Consider the following 19,578-nt stretch of genomic DNA (forward strand, 5'->3'; position numbering starts at 1 on the left):
CATCAGTATCTTTAACTCTCCCACATGAGGGGAATAAAAACAGCCAAACCAAAGAAGCTGTTAGTTCCTAAAATGGGAATATTACATAATTGTTGTTCAGTTTGCTGAGTTAACAGAACAACTTAAACTCAAGCAGAGCGTGAGCTAAATAAAAGATCAGACGAGACACTCCAGCAGGAGGAGTTATGAGATGATTCTGCTAACTGCAGCTGTAAGGCTGATAAGTAGAACATTTCTTCACCAGATCGCCCCGTTGTGCTTGTATAGCCTGCAGCACGTTCAAATATTGATGCAGGTATTTGTCATCATTTCCAGACTCAGTCCTTTCCCTGCAGAGGACCGTTCTGCAGCACGGTGTCAGGAAAAAGAAGAATTCTCCTGAACCTCATCACTCTGCCCTTCACGTCACCATGATCCAGTGCCCTCCGCCTGTCTATTATCAGCAGCAATAACCAGTCCTGGATGAGCGCTGGAGTCAATGCCACATCTAATTACTGCCAGAGATGAAGGCGGTGGAGGTCTGTGATTGCCTGGCCCCCGCTCTGTGTTCTGGTCAATAGCAGGACATTGATCCGGCCATGTTCAGCCTTTTGCCGGGGTCCAGAGCTGCTAAATGCTCTCGCATGTACAGCTGGATGAATGTAGTTTTTACTTTTGTTTCTGCACTGAATCATGAAAGATGATGCAGAAACACAAGGAAACAGGTAAGCAGAAGGCACACTGCTATCATGTGATGATGGTGATTGATCCCTGATGCAGCTAGACACACCCCTTCTCACCACCCCCCCCCCCCCCCCCCCCCCCCCCCCCCCAGAAGTCAGCTGGACCGCTCCTCACAGTCCACGTGATCATCCTCCACACTGAACATCTTTCCTTGCTGACTGATACCTCCCCCTGAGCGGCAGAAAAGCTCTCCTGGCAGGCGCAGCCATTTAGCCTGCAGCCTGAGTGATATTGATCTGCAAAGTCTGAAATGAGGGAAATTGAAAAGCACCGCAGCTAATTGTATAGTAATGAAGGCAGGAGGGAAATGGCCTCACACACTGTCTCACACTGTGACCTCCACAGCAAGGGAAAGAAAGATTAGTGGCCTGATAGATGAAACACATTCCAGCTACAGTGTCATGCCCCCCCCAACAGACTGCACAGGTCCATCGTCCTGTTCAGTCTGGAACAGATTCAACACACAGCATCCGGATGATCTGCAGAGAATCTGCTGCCTACCAACTGGGAGGATTCCTTTCAGCAGATTCCCATTAAACCCTATCCTGGATGGAGGAAGCATCTGCTGCTATGAGTAACTACAAGCTGTATTGATTTTCTGAGGAGCAGATCACTCTTAGATTTCCTCACGTAACACTAATGAACAGATCATTGATTTGATGTCTGCTCATCAAAACGCGGGACTGCCGCCAAGCTCTGTGATAATTTGACGTCAGCTTGTTTTCTTTGAGCCCAGCGAGGCACCTGTGATGTGCGACCCCGTCCCCTTCATGGTGCTCTGACTGCAGGCTTCTGGAGCTGAGACGAGGGGCGGTCGTGGCTCTCGTCGACCACTTGGGGGCAACATTGAGCTGCCTAAATGCAGGCCGGATGAGGACTGGCTCCCCAGCAGGGAGGTGGGAACAGTTCCAGTGATGTGGCAAAAACAGAGTCCCTGTCAGGGTGTTGGGTGAATCACAATGCAGCACCACAATGCAGATAACAGTACAGCGTTTGTAGTTTCTGCTGCTCCCCATCAAAATCGAACCTGTGCGATATTCACAACATGAAGCAAACCTACTGTTCATTAAATCCTCTCCTTCTTGTGAACTGGTGAGGTAAAGATAAGATCCTCCAGTGGCAGGAAAGGGGTTACGTTTGAGGCTTTATCATTATATCACATCAACAAATCCCCGCCAGTCTACAAACATCACACACAAATTTGGTTGTAAAGTAAAAACAAGCTTCAGTGAAGGCGTCCGTAGCGCTCAAGCTCCTCTTCCTTCTGTCAACATGGAAGAAGAAGAAGCTTGACTGTCTCTTACAAAGTGCAAGAGGTCGTATTGGCCGGCTGTGGCCTTCGTTGTATTCAGCTCGTTGCTGACTCTGGCGAAGCCCCCGGTGCCACGGGGGGGTTGAATCCTCATTAGGGTAGAATCAGTCATGATGAATATTGCTTTAAGAAAATTTACTTATGCATAAGTGGGAGCTGGCCTTTGAGTTCTAGTCTGTAAGAATGGAAAAAACACACTTGTTTAGTCAGGTTTAATTCTGTGCTCTTTTTATCCTCCGGAGGATTTTTAATGGCTGATAGAAAACAGAAAATACAAGGCTGTGCTTCCTCCAGCTGCTTTGTAACATCAGGCAACAGGAGAAAAAGGCTAATGCTAGCTGCAACGTATTGATAGATCCTACCTCACCTGCAAATACGAAGCGATTCACAATTAGAAACCTGCCAACCCTTCACGTCCTCGGCCATTTTCTCCACTTCTGCCTGCAGAAGTCTCATTTAGCGGTGGCTGATACCAAATCAAATTACTGAGGCTTGGAGGATGGACACAAAATCAATGGCGTTGCATCTGCAGCGGCCAACCGCTCACATATTTAATATTCCTGAAGCAGCGGAGCAAACGAAGGAGGCAGGCGAGGGAGGGAAGTAAACCTCAGCAGCAACTGCGTTTGACTGATGGACCTGTAGATTGTATCTGGTGACCCTGGCATCACGGAGAGCCAGGCGCTTCAGACTTATCTGCTGTGTGTACAGCCAGGTCGCCGCTGTTGTTGTTCAGAACCCCCTCCCCCCAATAAAAAGTGGAAATACAACAAGATTGCCCCTTGCTGTACTTTACAGTTCTTTTGCTTTTCAGCCTCTCCGTGTTTTTGAAGATTCCACTTTGGCACATATAGCTGCTTTGAGGTATTCATGAAAGCCCAGATATGATGGGCTATAAAAGTATGCATGCATAAATGACTGCAATAAAGAGCTTTCTCTAAATGCAGGCTATCATCTCTCTGAAATGGGAGATATATTTCATCAGTGAATGCATCAAACAGTCTACCTTCAATCCACAGCATCTCAGCGATCCTGTGTTTCAGCCTTTATGGCTTTCTGTCCGTCTGTCACTCCTTCGTTTGTCTGATGTTTCCCATGTAGGAATGATTTATGATGGAAGTATTTGTTATTCTCTTTGTCATGCCTTTTGGCCAAGGATCGTACTAATTCTATTTTGTTCATGATGTACATAAATAAGGTTAAAAAACAAGAGTTCATAGTTAATAAATATTAAGAATGAGTCCATGCTTAAAAGGGTTAAATATGTTAAGATCGAAAATTAGACAGCGTAAGACATCTGTATTGCAAACAATCTTTGTGATATCGATCATACCGTTACCTGAGCGAGTGAGCGCTCTTAACATAGAAAAGGTCTTTGACGTATTTTGCCTGGTACGATGAAAGTAAAGCAGCAGCTCATATACACGCTAAATGTACCCTCATACTCTTGTACCTTGGAAAACTTTCGTCTTTGTAAGTATTAATGTTAAGAAAACACTGGCATATGTGTTTGTATTATTTTTGTTGCTAGAAATATGTTGGTAATGTGATATGCACATGAGGTTTGAGCTAGGCCACCAACTTCCACTGTAGCATTGAGATGTGTGTGTCAGCCAGTAATTTGTTCTTCTTTTCTGTATGTTTCAGTTACAAAAGAAAAAGTGGAAATGCAAATATAATTCATAAAAATCTTCAATAAGAAACAAGAAAAGCAAGCCTTGCGTGGAGAACTTTTTTTTAATATTTGCTGCTTTGTTCGCTGGCTGTCTAACTTCACATAGGCACGTGTTGTGAGGACAGCACACTCTTTTCCCCCTTTGACCTACCAGGGATAAAAACAGTCACTCATACAGTAAGTTTAAAGACCAGATGAAGGAGCTAAGTCTAATCAAAGCTACTGAGATATCTTGGCCCGAGAGTGTTTTGACGCGCCGCGTCACCGTGATTGACTTCACTCAGATTGCCTAATTTCAAGTTCATCCATCTTTTATTCCAGCTTAATCTTGTGGCATTTACACGTCGCGCCCTGCGGTCAAAAACCATTTGCCTTCCGGTCCAAACATCTACCAAACTAGTTCCCCCTGCCCAGGTAACAATACAGTGCCCTCTAACAGCACCAATGAGAACACAGCTAAAGAAATCGGCTCCTATACCAGATAAGGACCTTTGCAGGAAATGCATAAATTGCTAAAATCCAACGACGACTTTAAAAACGGGTTAATGTTTGAGTTGCTTTTATTTTCTTATAATCAGTAACAAAGCTTCAGTCTTATCAGTCTGACACAGCATTGTTAATGTAGGGCGACTTTTCTTTTCAGGTTCAGTTTATTGAGGTTTGCAGCAGTCTGAAGGTCCCGCCACAACGTTCCCGTCCGGCTGAAGTCCGGACTTTGACGGGATCATGTCAACAACTTGACTCTTTTCTGTTTCAGTCATTCTGCTGCTGTTTGGGATCCTTGTCCTTGTTGTTTTTTATGAAAGGGTATGTATGAACACAGTAACTGTGAACTTGTTTGGATTTTTAATAACTGGGTTTTACTGTGAAGTGGTGCTGTCTAAATAAAGCTAAACTGCTAAGCCTAGCTAGCTAGCTAGCCAAACTCTATCTGTCAGACAGATGGACTCAGGTCAGATTCTAACCAGAGTCCAGAGGATTTTATGGTTCACTCAGTGACTGTAAGGTGTCCAGGTCCTGATCATCATCCCTCCACCACCGTGCTGGACAGCTGTACGAGGTGGTTGTGCTGAAATGCTGAGTTTTCTGCATTGTGACCAAACATCTCCACGCTGTTCAGAAGGCGTTGTCCCAGAGGTCTTGTGGTTTAGAGCAGATCTAAACAGGCGGCCCTGTTCTTTTCAGAGAGAAGTCATTCTCAACCCTTCCAAACAGGCTATACTTACTTACTTACAGGCTGTACAGGCTATACTATCACTGGGGTGTCTGACTTGCAGGTCTGATCTTGCACCAAACTTGCTGGGAGATCCACTCCTGGCTAGACGTGTTGCATAATATAAGACCTGGAGGACCATACAGTGTTTTCTTTATGTCCTGATTTGTAAAACAGAAGAGAAAAAGTTTCATATTTCACACGACTGTGTTTCCAGCCTGGTGGCAAAGCCTCCAAACCTGCCAGAGAAGCTGTCTGTACACCTCCATGTGGTAGAAAGATGCCAGGTTATCTGCAAAGAGACAGCCAGCAGTACATGTGGTCCTGGAAGCAAAAACATGAACTGAAATTCCACGATGCCATAGAAACAGATTTGTTTTGGCAAACTATCAGATGATTCAGGAAGTGGAGGCAGAGCCTTGCCTACGCTCTTCCCAGCAGGGGACGAGAACTGTTGACCCCATGTTAGTGTACAGTGAAGTAGAAGGAAGAAGATGCCGTGGAATTCCTCACACTTGCTGTAAGAAAAGCAAGACTGAAGATATTGCAGGAAACATTCTCCAACTCCGTGGCAGAGGTCACTGCGGTCGTGGCGACCGCATCGACAAACGGCTTGCTGTGGATGATGGATACTGCTGGGTTGTCTTGGTTTGGACGCCTGCTCCAAGTTGCAGTCTAAGCTACGAGCAGCAGACAGAATGAGACTATGGAACAACACATTACTAAGCCTGCAATAAGACTCAGCTGAGTCAGCTCAGGTGATTCTCACATGTGATTGACTTATTCCTGAATGCTTTCCCATGTCGGCAATGCTGCTCTGTCCATTCTGGAAGAGACCCTGGGGCAGGCCCGGAGCACAGCAGAGGGGATTACATGTCTTACCTGGCCTGAGAACCTCGTTGGATGTACAAGGAGTTATGGAGTCTGTGTCTTCGCATGCTTTCAGTGATACCTGAAAGAGAATCAAGAAGTAGAAAGATGTACAATCAAGCCCACCCTCCATGAATAATTGCCTTCCTCCACCTTGTTTTATTCAAAATGGAGGCAAATGGGAAGTAAAGATGCTTCCCAAGCAAGCAGAAAAGCCCCGCTCAAAATAGTAGCTTTGTCACAGCCTGTTTAGTTGCGTAACCCACCTTGACGGTGAGCACAGAATAGCAAAGCAGCGGAACTAATATAAGTATCATAATGCCTCAATTCTGAGCAGGGAACACTCATAAGTTATTCACAGAACCTCCCTTTTCCCTGCTCTCGCCCTCTTATCAAATCAAGCTCAGGACAAATATAGTCGTGGATGTTGAGTGACAAAAAAGGGATGGAAAGACCAAAAAGAGAAAATACGGACGGCGGATCAGCCATGCCAGGGCAAAACATCATCTAAGGGCAACTATTTAAGGCTTTTAGAAGTCTTCTACAGACATGGTAGTGACCGTGGTCAGAAGAGGTTGCTAAAGATTTATACGCCCATAAGAGAGAAGGATTCTCCAAAACCTTTCAGGTTTTTATGAGAAGACACCCGAGAGGCATGTAAAACTTACCTTTATTAAAGACTACTTAAGCAGCATTTATGATGCCCAGGAGCGTTTGCTGATAGATATAACCTTAACCGTGCTTTATGTGGGTTTATGAGATTTACAGTTCGTTGCTCTGGAAGCGTGTCGGCGAACAGTGATGGAAGAGTGAAGATGTTTTAGTTTGACGAGCGGATCCCCAGAATGTGTCGTTGGGCTGAAGACAGTCCCAGCAGGGGGCTGTGGGAGGGGAAACACCCTGCAGGAGTTGTCGGCATATTGCAGGACAAACATAGATAATAGGGAGGATAATCCTTAAACCTTAAGCTCACACCCGACTATTTAACCTCCCAGAAATCACCTGATATTAAGTGTGAAGAGTTGCTGACAGGAAGAAGGAAGAATCCCCTTTTCGTTCCTCTGAAACTTCCAAACATGACTCAGAGGAAAAGTCATGCCTTCGCATCGTGCCTGGAAAATCCTCAGGAGAGGTTTCTGCTTGTCCCAGACTCACATGGGGGGCTTTCAACCCCAGTAGGGGCTCTCTGGCCCGGGGAAGGGATTCTGCATGCACTCCCAGGCATAAAAACCTGAATCTACAGGCGCAGTCAGCCAAGCCCGAGCCGGTCAGGCCGATGTCGCTCTCTTTTCCCCTCTCAATTCCTTCTCCTCTGCTCTCATCCCGCTCTCATCGCCTTGGTTTTAATTGCTTTGAAGCTGAGTGCTCACCTCAGGGAGCTCAACAGGATGTTTTACAGAGCTTTGGGGAGACTGACTATTAATAAATAATACCTCCCTTCTGTCCTCTGTCTTCAGCGCGCTCTCTACACCGCAGTGAGATGGCGGGAGCACGCCACAGAGCTAACAGGTCTTGGACTTTCTTTTCAGGCATCGAAGCTGAAGCAGGAGAGTCGTTTTAAAAAGAAAAGAGGGAAAATATGTGTTGCATTAAATATAGCTGGGCATTGTCTGGCAGCGCCGCTCAGCCTGTTAAGACATTCTGCAGTGAGAGAGACAAAGTGAAAAGCGTGTTATCTTGATTATTCTGCAGTCAGAACTCCATGTGCAATTATCATCCTAAATGAAGTTGGCGTCGCCCCTCGGAAATATGTCTTCTATTCGGACTCACAGCAGCTTTCTGGCTGCACTGAGCTTTGAGGATTTGCTTTGTTGTTGCCCTGAAAGGCATTAGAGTGTAAGATTTTTACACTCTATAAAAGAGCGTTATACGTCTCCAAAGCTTTCATAACGGTATTGACCTTATAACAGAGCTAAACACTGCAGAAACAATAGCTCCCACATGCCCTCCCTAAAAGCCTGCCGTTTCACACTTTGACTCACCTTTATCCAAAGGGTAACACTTGAGTCGGTACTCTTTAAAGAAAACATCGACCTGAAAACTGCTCTAATGTAAATATAATAGATCTGCGTGATGTAACCGGATTCTCAAGGCTCTCTGCATCACGTCTGAAAAACATGTTTCAAGGCATCAAACTCGAGATGAGGAGGATTATGATGAAGAGCACAGCAAGGAAATGCAGACTGGGTCATAATTTAGTTGCATTTTACCAGGAAAACACTAATGTCCCAGTAACTTTAACCCTTTATCACAAAGTGACCGATGAGCTTGTATTTCCTAAATCTTTGAGTAAAATTATTTCATCGTTCAGATTCTAGGAATCTTTCAATTCACTTTTTATTTATCATAAAATATTTTCATTTTAGTTTTTTAGTTCCTGAATGAAAACAATTTAAGTCACCTCCCTTCTGGTGCACAACGTGGGTCAGAAATCAGCCACATCCACATTCTGAGCAATTTCATGTGTGTTGTTGTGATGTTCTAAAAATCCTAAAAAACTGATCATATTTAGTGATTCTAACCAGCAGGAGATTTTCTTTGTGTTCCGTCTGTGCAGTGTGTAAGACTTACCTGCATGTCCAGAGCCCACCGCGGCTGTTCAGACCTGCTCCCGCAGCTCAACTCCCTCCATGACAGCTATGCTACTAATTAGGTGCTGTAATGCATCATGATAAAAGGGGGAGATATTGAAGTTTAAAAAGGAAGAGGAGGTGTGAGATTGATCTGGTCCTAAATGATAGAGGAATTGATCACGCTTGAACATGGTGAAGGCAGCGATAATGTTCACTAATGAGGAAGAATAGCCATTACTGACAGAGCTAACAGATATGTGGGCAATCTCGCACGCTGATTAAAAAGGCTTATGAGCACCGTGATGCGTTTGTCCTCCATATTTAGTGGGAAAAAGAGAGGAGAGGGGAAGACCTGAAGGAGACAATGATAAAGCCAGCGGTCATTTCTGGATTTGGTCCCAAACTGTGGAGAAAAATAACATGCTAGCTTGCTTATTTTGATGCAGCTAACTATTGCTAAGTGCAGAAGCATGCTAACCCTCCGGTTGGTTTGTACATGAAAAGAGATGAAGATGGATACATGATTTAAGCCTTTCTCCAAATGTATATCATGTATATTTATCCTAGAAACACAAAGTGTCAATAAATGTAATGTCATAATCATTCCCAGAGTGGGAGCTGGTTCTATGGAGAGGGGTTGTAGTCGACTGCAGGTAGACTACAGTCTACCTGGAGTCTACCTGGAGTCTACCTGGAGTCTACCTGGAGACTACCTGGAGTTCACCTGGAGACTACCTGGAGTCTACCTGGAGACTACCTGGAGTCCACCAGGAGACTACCTGGAGTCTACCTGGAGTCCACCAGGAGACTACCTGGAGTCCACCAGGAGACTACCTGGAGACTACCTGGAGACTACCTGGAGTCCACCAGGAGACTACCTGGAGTCTAACTGGAGTCTAACTGGAGTCTAACTGGAGTCTAACTGGAGACTACCTGGAGTCTACCTGGAGTCTACCTGGAGTCTACCTGGAGTCTACCTGGAGACTACCTGGAGTCTACCTGGAGTCTACCTGGAGTCTACCTGGAGTCTACCTGGAGACTACCTGGAGTCTAACTGGAGTCTAACTGGAGTCTAACTGGAGTCTAACTGGAGACTACCTGGAGACTACCTGGAGACTACCTGGAGTCCACCAGGAGACTACCAGGAGACTACCTGGAGTCTACCTGGAGTCTACCTGGAGTCTACCTGGAGACTACCTGGAGTCTAACTGGAGTCTAACTGGAGTCTAACTGGAGTCTAACTGGAGCCTACCCGGAGTCTACCCGGAGTCTACCCGGAGTTCACCCGGAGTTCACCCGGAGTTCACCCGGAGTCTACCCGGAGTCTACCCGGAGTCTACCCGGAGACTACCCGGAGACTACCCGGAGACTACCTTGAGACTACCTGGAGTCCACCTGGAGTCCACCTGGAGTCCACCTGGAGTCTACCTGGAGACTACCTGGAGTCTACCTGGAGACTACCTGGAGACTACCTGGAGACTACCTGGAGACTACCTGGAGTCCACCTGGAGTCCACCTGGAGTCCACCTGGAGTCCACCTGGAGTCCACCTGGAGACTACCTGGAGACTACCTGGAGTCTACCTGGAGTTCACCTGGAGTTCACCTGGAGACTACCTGGAGACTACCTGGAGACTACCTGGAGACTACCTGGAGACCACCTGGAGTCCACCTGGAGACTACATGGAGTCTAACTGGAGACTACCTGGAGACTACCTGGAGTCTACCTGGAGTCTACCTGGAGACTACCTGGAGTCCACCTGGAGACTACCTGGAGTGAACCTGGAGTGAACCTGGAGTGAACCTGGAGTGAACCTGGAGTCTACCTGGAGTCTACCTGGAGACTACCTGGAGACTACCTGGAGACTACCTGGAGTCTACCTGGAGTCTACCTGGAGACTACCTGGAGTTCACCTGGAGACTACCTGGACTTCACATGGAGACTACCTGGAGTCTACCTGGAGTTCACCTGGAGTCTACCTGGAGTCTACCTGGACACTACCTGGAGTCCACCAGGAGACTACCTGGAGTCCACCAGGAGACTACCTGGAGTGAACCTGGAGACTACCTGGAGACTACCTGGAGACCACCTGGAGACCACCTGGAGTCTCACTGGAGACTACCTGGAGTCTACCTGGAGACTACCTGGAGTCTACCTGGAGACTACCTGGAGTGAACCTGGAGACTACCTGGAGACCACCTGGAGACTACCTGGAGACTACCTGGAGTGAACCTGGAGACTACCTGAAGTGAACCTGGAGTGAACCTGGAGACTACCTGGAGTCTACCTGGAGACTACCTGAAGACTACCTGGAGACTACCTGAAGACTACCTGGAGACTACCTGGAGTCCACCTGGAGTCTACCTGGAGACTACCTGGAGACTACCTGTAGTGAACCTGGAGACTACCTGGAGTGAACCTGGAGACTACCTGGAGTTCACCTGGAGTCCACCTGGAGTCCACCTGGAGTCCACCTGGAGTCCACCTGGAGTCTACCTGGAGTCTACCTGGAGACTACCTGGAGTCCACCTGGAGTCCACCTGGAGTCTACCCGGAGTCTAACTGGAGACTACCTGGAGTCTACCTGGAGTTCACCTGGAGTTCACCTGGAGTTCACCTGGAGACTACCTGGAGTCCACCTGGAGTCCACCTGGAGACTACCTGGAGACTACCTGGAGTCTACCTGGAGACTACCTGGAGACCACCTGGAGACCACCTGGAGTCTACCTGGAGTGAACCTGGAGACTACCTGGAGTTCACCTGGAGTCCACCTGGAGTCCACCCGGAGTCCACCCGGAGTCTAACTGGAGACTACCTGGAGACTACCTGGAGTCTACCTGGAGTCTACCTGGAGTTCACCTGGAGTTCACCTGGAGTTCACCTGGAGACTACCTGGAGACTACCTGGAGTCCACCTGGAGACTACCTGGAGTCTACCTGGAGACTACCTGGAGACCACCTGGAGACCACCTGGAGTCTACCTGGAGTGAACCTGGAGTCTACCTGGAGTCTACCTGGACACTACCTAGAGTCCACCTGGAGTCCACCTGGAGTCCACCTGGAGTCCACCTGGAGACTACCTGGAGACTACCTGGAGTCCACCTGGAGTCCACCTGGAGTCCACCTGGACACTACCTAGAGTCCACCTGGAGTCCACCTGGAGTCCACCTGGAGTCCACCTGGAGTCCACCTGGAGTCTACCTGGAGTCTACCTGGACACTACCTGGAGTCTACCTGGACACTACCTAGAGTCCACCTGGAGTCCACCTGGAGTCCACCTGGAGTCCACCTGGAGTCTACCTGGAGTCTACCTGGACACTACCTGGAGTCTACCTGGAGACTACCTGGAGTTCACCTGGAGTTCACCTGGAGTCTACCTGGAGTCTACCTGGAGACTACCTGGACACTACCTGGAGTCCACCAGGAGACTACCTGGAGTCCACCAGGAGACTACCTGGAGTCCACCTGGAGTCCACCTGGAGTCCACCTGGAGTCCACCTGGAGTCTACCTGGAGACTACCTGGAGTCCACCTGGAGACTACCTGGAGTCCACCTGGAGACTACCTGGAGTCCACCTGGAGTCTACCTGGAGACTACCTGGAGTCCACCTGGAGACTACCTGGAGTCTACCTGGAGACTACCTGGAGTCTACCTGAAGTGAACCTGGAGACTACCTGGAGTCTACCTGGAGACCACCTGGAGTCTCACTGGAGTCTACCTGGAGTCTACCTGGAGACTACCTGGAGTCTTACCTGGAGTCTTACCTGGAGTCTTACCTGGAGTCCACCTGGAGACTACCTGGAGACCACCTGGAGTCTACCTGGAGACTACCTGGAGACTACCTGGTGACTACCTGGAGACTACCTGGAGTCTACCTGGAGACTACCTGGAGTGAACCTGGAGACTACCTGAAGTGAACCTGGAGTGAACCTGGAGTGAACCTGGAGTTCACCTGGAGTTCACCTGGAGACTACCTGGAGACTACCTGGAGACCACCTGGAGATTACCTGGAGTCTACCTGGAGACTACCTGGAGTGAACCTGGAGACTACCTGAAGTGAACCTGGAGTGAACCTGGAGTGAACCTGGAGTTCACCTGGAGTTCACCTGGAGACTACCTGGAGACTACCTGGAGACCACCTAGAGACTACCTGGAGTGAACCTGGAGACTACCTGGAGTGAACCTGGAGACTACCTGGAGTCTACATGGAGACTACCTGGAGTGAACCTGGAGACTACCTGGAGACTACCTGGAGTCTACCTGGAGACCACCTGGAGTCTGACTGGAGTCTACCTGGAGTCTACCTGGAGACTACCTGGAGTCTACCTGTAGTGAACCTGGAGTCTACCTGGAGTCCACCTGGAGACTACCTGGAGTGAACCTGGATACTACCTGGAGTCTACCTGGAGACTGCCTGGAGACTCCCTGGACTCTACCTGGAGTGAACCTGGAGTCCACCTGGAGTGAACCTGGAGTCCACCTGGAGTCTACCTGGAGTCCACCTGGAGTGAACCTGGATACTACCTGGAGTCTACCTGGAGACCGCCTGGAGTCCACCTGGAGTCTACCTGGAGACTACCTGGAGTGAACCTGGAGACCACCTGGAGACTACCTGGAGTCTACCTGGAGACTACCTGGAGTGAACCTGGAGACTACCTGGAGACTACCTGGAGTGAACCTGGAGACCACCTGGAGTCTACCTGGAGACTACCTGGAGTCCACCTGGAGACTACCTGGAGTGAACCTGGAGACCACCTGGAGTCTACCTGGAGTCTACCTGGAGACTACCTGGAGACCACCTGGAGTGTACTTGGAGACTACCTGGAGTGAACCTGGAGACTACCTGGAGTCTACCTGGAGTGAACCTGGAGACTACCTGGAGACTACCTGGAGTCTACCTGGAGACTACCTGGAGTGAACCTGGAGACTACCTGGAGTCTACCTGGAGACTACCTGGAGTCTACCTGGAGACCACCTGGAGTCTACCTGGAGACCGCCTGGAGACTACCTGGACTCTACCTGGAGTGAACCTGGAGACTACCTGGAGTCTACCTGGAGTCTACCTGGAGACTACCTGGAGTGAACCTGGAGACTACCTGGAGTCTACCTGGAGTCCACCTGGACTCTACCTGGAGTGAACCTGGAGACTACCTGGAGACTACCTGGAGACTACCTGGAGTGAACCTGGAGACCACCTGGAGTCTACCTGGAGACTACCTGGAGTGAACCTGGAGACTACCTGGAGTGAACCTGGAGACTACCTGGAGTCTACCTGGAGTGAACCTGGAGACTACCTGGAGTTCACCTGGAGACTACCTGGAGACTACCTGGAGTGAACCTGGAGACCACCTGGAGTCTACCTGGAGACTACCTGGAGTGAACCTGGAGACTACCTGGAGTCTACCTGGAGACTACCTGGAGATTACCTGGAGTGAACCTGGAGACCACCTGGAGTCTACCTGGAGTCTACCTGGAGTCTACCTGGAGTCTACCTGGAGTCCACCTGGAGACTACCTGGAGTCTACCTGGAGTCCACCTGGAGACTACCTGGAGTGAACCCGGAGACTACCTGGAGTCTACCTGGAGACTACCTGGAGTCTACCTGGAGACTACCTGGAGACTACCTGGAGTGAACCTGGAGACCACCTGGAGTCTACCTGGAGTGAACCTGGAGACTACCTGGAGTTCACCTGGAGACTACCTGGAGACTACCTGGAGTGAACCTGGAGACAACCTGGAGACTACCTGGAGTTCACCTGGAGTTCACCTGGAGACTACCTGGAGTGAACCTGGAGTCCACCTGGAGACTACCTGGAGTCCACCTGGAGACTACCTGGAGTCTACCTGGAGACTACCTGGAGTGAACCTGGAGTCCACCTGGAGTGAACCTGGAGTGAACCTGGAGTCCACCTGGAGACTACCTGGAGACTACCTGGAGTGAACCTGGAGACCACCTGGAGTCTACCTGGAGTTCACCTGGAGACTACCTGGAGTCTACCTGGAGACTACCTGGAGTCTACCTGGAGACTACCTGGAGTGAACCTGGAGTCCACCTGGAGTGAACCTGGAGTCCACCTGGAGACTACCTGGAGTGAACCTGGAGACCACCTGGAGTCTACCTGGAGTTCACCTGGAGACTACCTGGAGTGAACCTGGAGTCTACCTGGAGACTACCTGGAGTCTACCTGGAGACTACCTGGAGTGAACCTGGAGTCCACCTGGAGTGAACCTGGAGTCCACCTGGAGTGAACCTGGAGTCCACCTGGAGACTACCTGGAGACTACCTGCAGTCTACCTGGAGACTACCTGCAGTCTACCTGGAGTCTACCTGGAGTCCACCTGGAGAATACCTGGAGTGAACCTGGAGTCTACCTGGAGACTACCTGGAGTGAACCTGGAGTCTACCTGGAGACTTCCTGGAGACTACCTGGAGACTACCTGGAGACTACCTGGAGTCTACCTGGAGACTACCTGGAGTCCACCTGACAGTCGAGTGTTCTGATGGGAAATGATAGTACAGTACCATCTAGTAATAGTAGTGAAATAGTAAAGAATCCACATGTTTGTTCATAAAGCAGGAAAAGTGGGAGATGATCGTCAGTCAGAGTTTTGTCTCCGTGTTTTTGACATGAAGGGAAGATTTTGTCCAATAAAAGGTGAAAATGATGAACGTGCAGTTCTGTGTTTTCTAGACTGAACACCAGGACTACGGCGAGACACGTTTCTCTGGAACAGATGGATAATTTGGAATTAATAAAAACACAGCCATCATGAGGATTTATCAGTTACTACTTTAGGTCTAATATCTTTAGAAATAATCGGTTTTTTCCTCAGAAGAGGATGGATGGATGGATGTTTGTCATTTTGTCCTTAAAATTCCTGCTGCTCTTCCAAGTCTGACCAGAAAAGTCGGGTAAATCCCAACACTGTCCTCTTATCTAACCTCCCTTTGTAGTGAGGTGTATCTGGCCTGACAAGCCACTGTTTCCACACACTCCTGTGTGTGTGAAAGGCTCGCTGTCAGGACGGTTCCCACACACACACACACACACACGTTGCACACACTTATCCCTCTGTAACGCTGACAACACGCAGCATTCCGCTTGATTTTTTTCCTCACAGACACTTCGAAGCTTTTCCACGTCGTTAAGTTTTATGTGTTTGTGGAAATAAATTGACTTCCATCTCCGATATTCCCGTCCTCTCTTCTCTGTTTACTGCTTTAATGTGCTGAAATAATTGCAGACTGTTGCTCAATACGCTGCATTATACCGCCGAGGAGACAGTCAGAATTTACATCTTACATTGTTCCAAGCTCAGACCTCCACTCCCAGCTTTCCGTGTTAACAAGATTGATGTGTCAGATACGACCGCACACACACACACACACACACACACACACACACACACACACACAAAAGAAAAAGAAAAAAAAATCAATGGATTGTTGTTAGCATTTATATGGCTTTTGCTTGAATATAACTGGCCAAGAGGGAGGCTGCAAGCTGCGGAAAGAAAAGTAAAAACACAAAAGCAACGCTGTCCACTTAACGAAGTCCATTAAACACCACTCCACTCTAAATGCTTCGTGTTTTTAACACAGATTCATGGCTTTCATAAATGTTTAGTGTCGCTTTAAACCAACCACAAGCCGGCGTGAGGACACACTTCCTGTCACAGAAATGGATGCAGATCGGGTCTTTCTCGACAAGATAAGACACGTTCATCCTGCTTTTACAGCTTTAATATTTTCTCTGCCGATGTGTTTTCTGCTAACGAGGCTCAGAAAATTGCTTATTCCACCTGAAATCAGCATTATATAGGCCAAACTCAGATCACAGGGTGATCACACAGTCTGTACCCCCCACCTCGCCTCTGCAGAGCAGCTTAATATTTTAAAGGAAATGTAGATGCAGACAGCAGGGAGAATAAAAAGTTAATCACAAACTTAAGCTATTGGTGGTAATCTTTTGATTAGTGAAAATTTCCTTCTGCAAGTGAATCAAACAGATGAGGATTGCTTTTCACAGATCTGTGGTTAAATTCAACTCAAAGTCCCGTCAGACATGAGAAAGATCTCTGTCTTCATTCCTGCTCCCGTCTCTCCTCCGTTTGCCTTGTAAGTACATGTAGGTGACATGGATATGAGAAATGAACCTCTTTTCCCCAACGTGGAATCACATCACGGTTATTTACAACCCAGGTTCCATGAAGCTGAGATGCAGCAATGTCAACAAAGGTTTACAAATTTCATGAAGACACATTTTATTCCTAACAGAACACAAAAGATGTATCAGATGTCGACATGGAGACATCTGGTAGAAAATAAGAAGCCATTTAGAATTTGATGGCAGCAACACATCTGTGAGAAGTAGGAACAGGAGGAACAAAAGGCAGAAAAATAAAAACGCAAAACACTTGTAGAAGCTGATTAGGTTACCTAGCAACAGGTCAGTAACATGACTGGGTGAAAAAGGAGCATTTCAGAGAGGCAGAGTCTCTCACATGGAAAGATGCACAGAACTTCACCATCATCTCTTAAATGTCCATCCATCCATCCATCCATCTTCTGCCGCTTCTCCGGGGTCGGGTCGCGGGAGCAGCAGCCTAAGCAGGGAAGCCCAGACTTCCCTCTCCCCAGCCACATTTGCCAACTCTGCGGGGGGGATCCCGAGGCGTTCCCAGGCCAGCCGGCAGATATAATCCCTCCAGCGTGTCCTGGGTCTTCAGCCGCCTGTATACGAGATCTCGTTCTTTCGGTCACGACCCACAGCTCATGACCATAGGTGAGGGTAGGAACGTAGATCGACTGGTAAATTGAGAGCTTCGCCTTCTGGCTCAGCTCCTTCTTCACCACGACAGACCGGTGCAGAGTCTGCATTACTGCAGACGCCGCACCGATCCGTCTGTCGATCTTGCGCTCCATCCTTCCCTCACTCGTGAACAAGACCCCGAGATATTTAAACTCCTCCACTTGAGGCAGGACCTGACTCCCGACCCGGAGAGGGAAAACCACCCTATTCCGGCTGAGGACCATGGTCTCAGATTTGGAGGTGCTGATTCCCATCCCAGCCGCTTCACACTCGGTCGCGAATCGCTCAACCGAGAGCTGGAGATCATGACCAGATGAAGACAACAGGACCACGTCATCTGCAAAAAGCAGAGACCCAATCCTGAGGCCACCAAGTCGGATCCCCTCAACACCTCGGCTGCGCCTAGAAATTCTGTCCATATAAGTTATGAACAGAATCAGTGATAAAGGGCAGCCTTGGCGGAGTCCAACCCTCACCGGAAACAAATCCGACTTACTACCGGCAATGCGGACCAAGCTCTGACACCTGTCGTACAGGGACCGGACAGCCCTTACAAGGGGGTCCGGTACCCCATACTCCCGGAGTACCCCCCACAGGAGCCCCCGGGGACACGGTTGAATGCCTTCTCCAGGTCCACAAAGCACATGTAGACTGGTTGGGCAAACTCCCATGCCCCCTCCAGGACCCCAAAGAGGGTATAGAGCTGGTCCACTGTTCCGCGACCAGGACGAAAACCACACCGCTCCTCCTCAATCCGGGATTCGACTATCCAGCGGACCCTCCTCTCCAGGATCCCTGAATAGACCTTACCAGGGAGGCTGAGGAGTGTGATTCCCCTGTAATTGAACACACCCTCCGGTCCCCCTTCTTAAAAAGGGGGACCACCACCCCAGTCTGCCAATCCAGCGGTACTGTCCCCGATGTCCACATGATGCTGCAGAGGCGTGTCAGCCAGGACAGCCCCACAGCATCCAGAGCCTTAAGGAACTCCGGGCGGATCTCATCCACCCCCGGGGCCTTGCCGCCAAGGAGCTTTTTGACCACCTCAGCGACTTCAGCCCCAGAGATAGGAGAGTCCACCCCTGAGTCCACCAGCTCTGCTTCCTCATCGGAAGACGTGTTGGTAGGATTGAGGAGGTCTTCGAAGTATTCCTTCCACCGACCCACAACGTCCCGAGTTGAGGTCAGCAGCTCCCCACCTCCACTGTACACAGTATTGATGGAGCACTGCTTCCCCCTGCTGAGCCGCCGGATGGTGGACCAGAATCTCCTCGAAGCCGTCCGGAAGTCTTTCTCCATGGCCTCGCCGAACTCCTCCCATGCCCGAGTTTTTGCCTCGGCAACAGCCGAAGCCGCATGCCGCTTAGCCCGTCGGTACCCATCAGCTGCCTCCAGAGTCCCACAGGCCAAGAAGGCCCGATAGGACTCCTTCTTCAGCTTGACGGCATCCCTCACTGTTGGTGTCCACCGACGAGTCCTGGGATTACCGCCACGACAGGCACCAACGACCTTACAGCCACAGCTCCGGCCGGCCGCCTCAGCAATAGAGGCACGGAACCCAGCCCATTCGGACTCAATGTCCCCCGCCTCACTCGGGACATGTTCGAAGCTCTGCTGAAGGTGGGAGTTGAAGCTCGCTCTGACAGGGGACTCAGCCAGACGTTCCCAGCAGACCCTCACAACACGTTTGGGCCTACCAGATCTGACCGGCTTCCTCCCCCACCATCTGAGCCAACTCACCACCAGGTGGTGATGAGTTGAAGCTCCGCCCCCCTCTTCACCCGAGTGTCCAAGGCATGTGGCCGCAGGTCCGACGATACGACTACAAAATCGATCATCGAACTGCGGCCCAGGGAATCCTGATGCCAGGTGTACATATGGACACTCTTATGTTGGAACATGGTGTTCGTTATGGACAATCCATGACGAGCACAGAAGTCCAATAACAAAACACCATTTGGGTTCAGAGGAGGGGGACCATGCCTCCCAATCACTTCCCTCCAGGTCTCACTGTCATTGCCCACGTGAGCTTTGAAGTCCCCCAGCAGAACAATGGAGTCCCCAGAAGGAGCACCCTCCAGCACTCCCTCCAAGGACTCCAGAAAGGGTGGGTACTCTGAACTGCTGTTCGGTGCATAAGCACAGACAACAGTCAGGACCCGTCCCCCCCCCCCGGAGGCGGAGGGAAACTACCCTTTCATCCACCGGGGTAAACCCCAACGTGCAGGCACCAAGCTGGGGGCTGATGAGAATGCCCACACCTGCTCGGCGCCTCTCACCATGAGCAACTCCAGAGTGGAAGAAAGTCCAGCCCCTTTCGAGGGTACTGGTTCCAGAGCCCAAGCCATGCGTCGAGGTGAGTCCAACTATATCTAGTCGGAACCGCTCAACCTCGCGCACA

This window comes from Telmatherina bonti (assembly GCF_933228915.1).
Source record: "Telmatherina bonti genome assembly, chromosome: 18".
NCBI classification, from domain to species: domain Eukaryota; kingdom Metazoa; phylum Chordata; class Actinopteri; order Atheriniformes; family Telmatherinidae; genus Telmatherina; species Telmatherina bonti.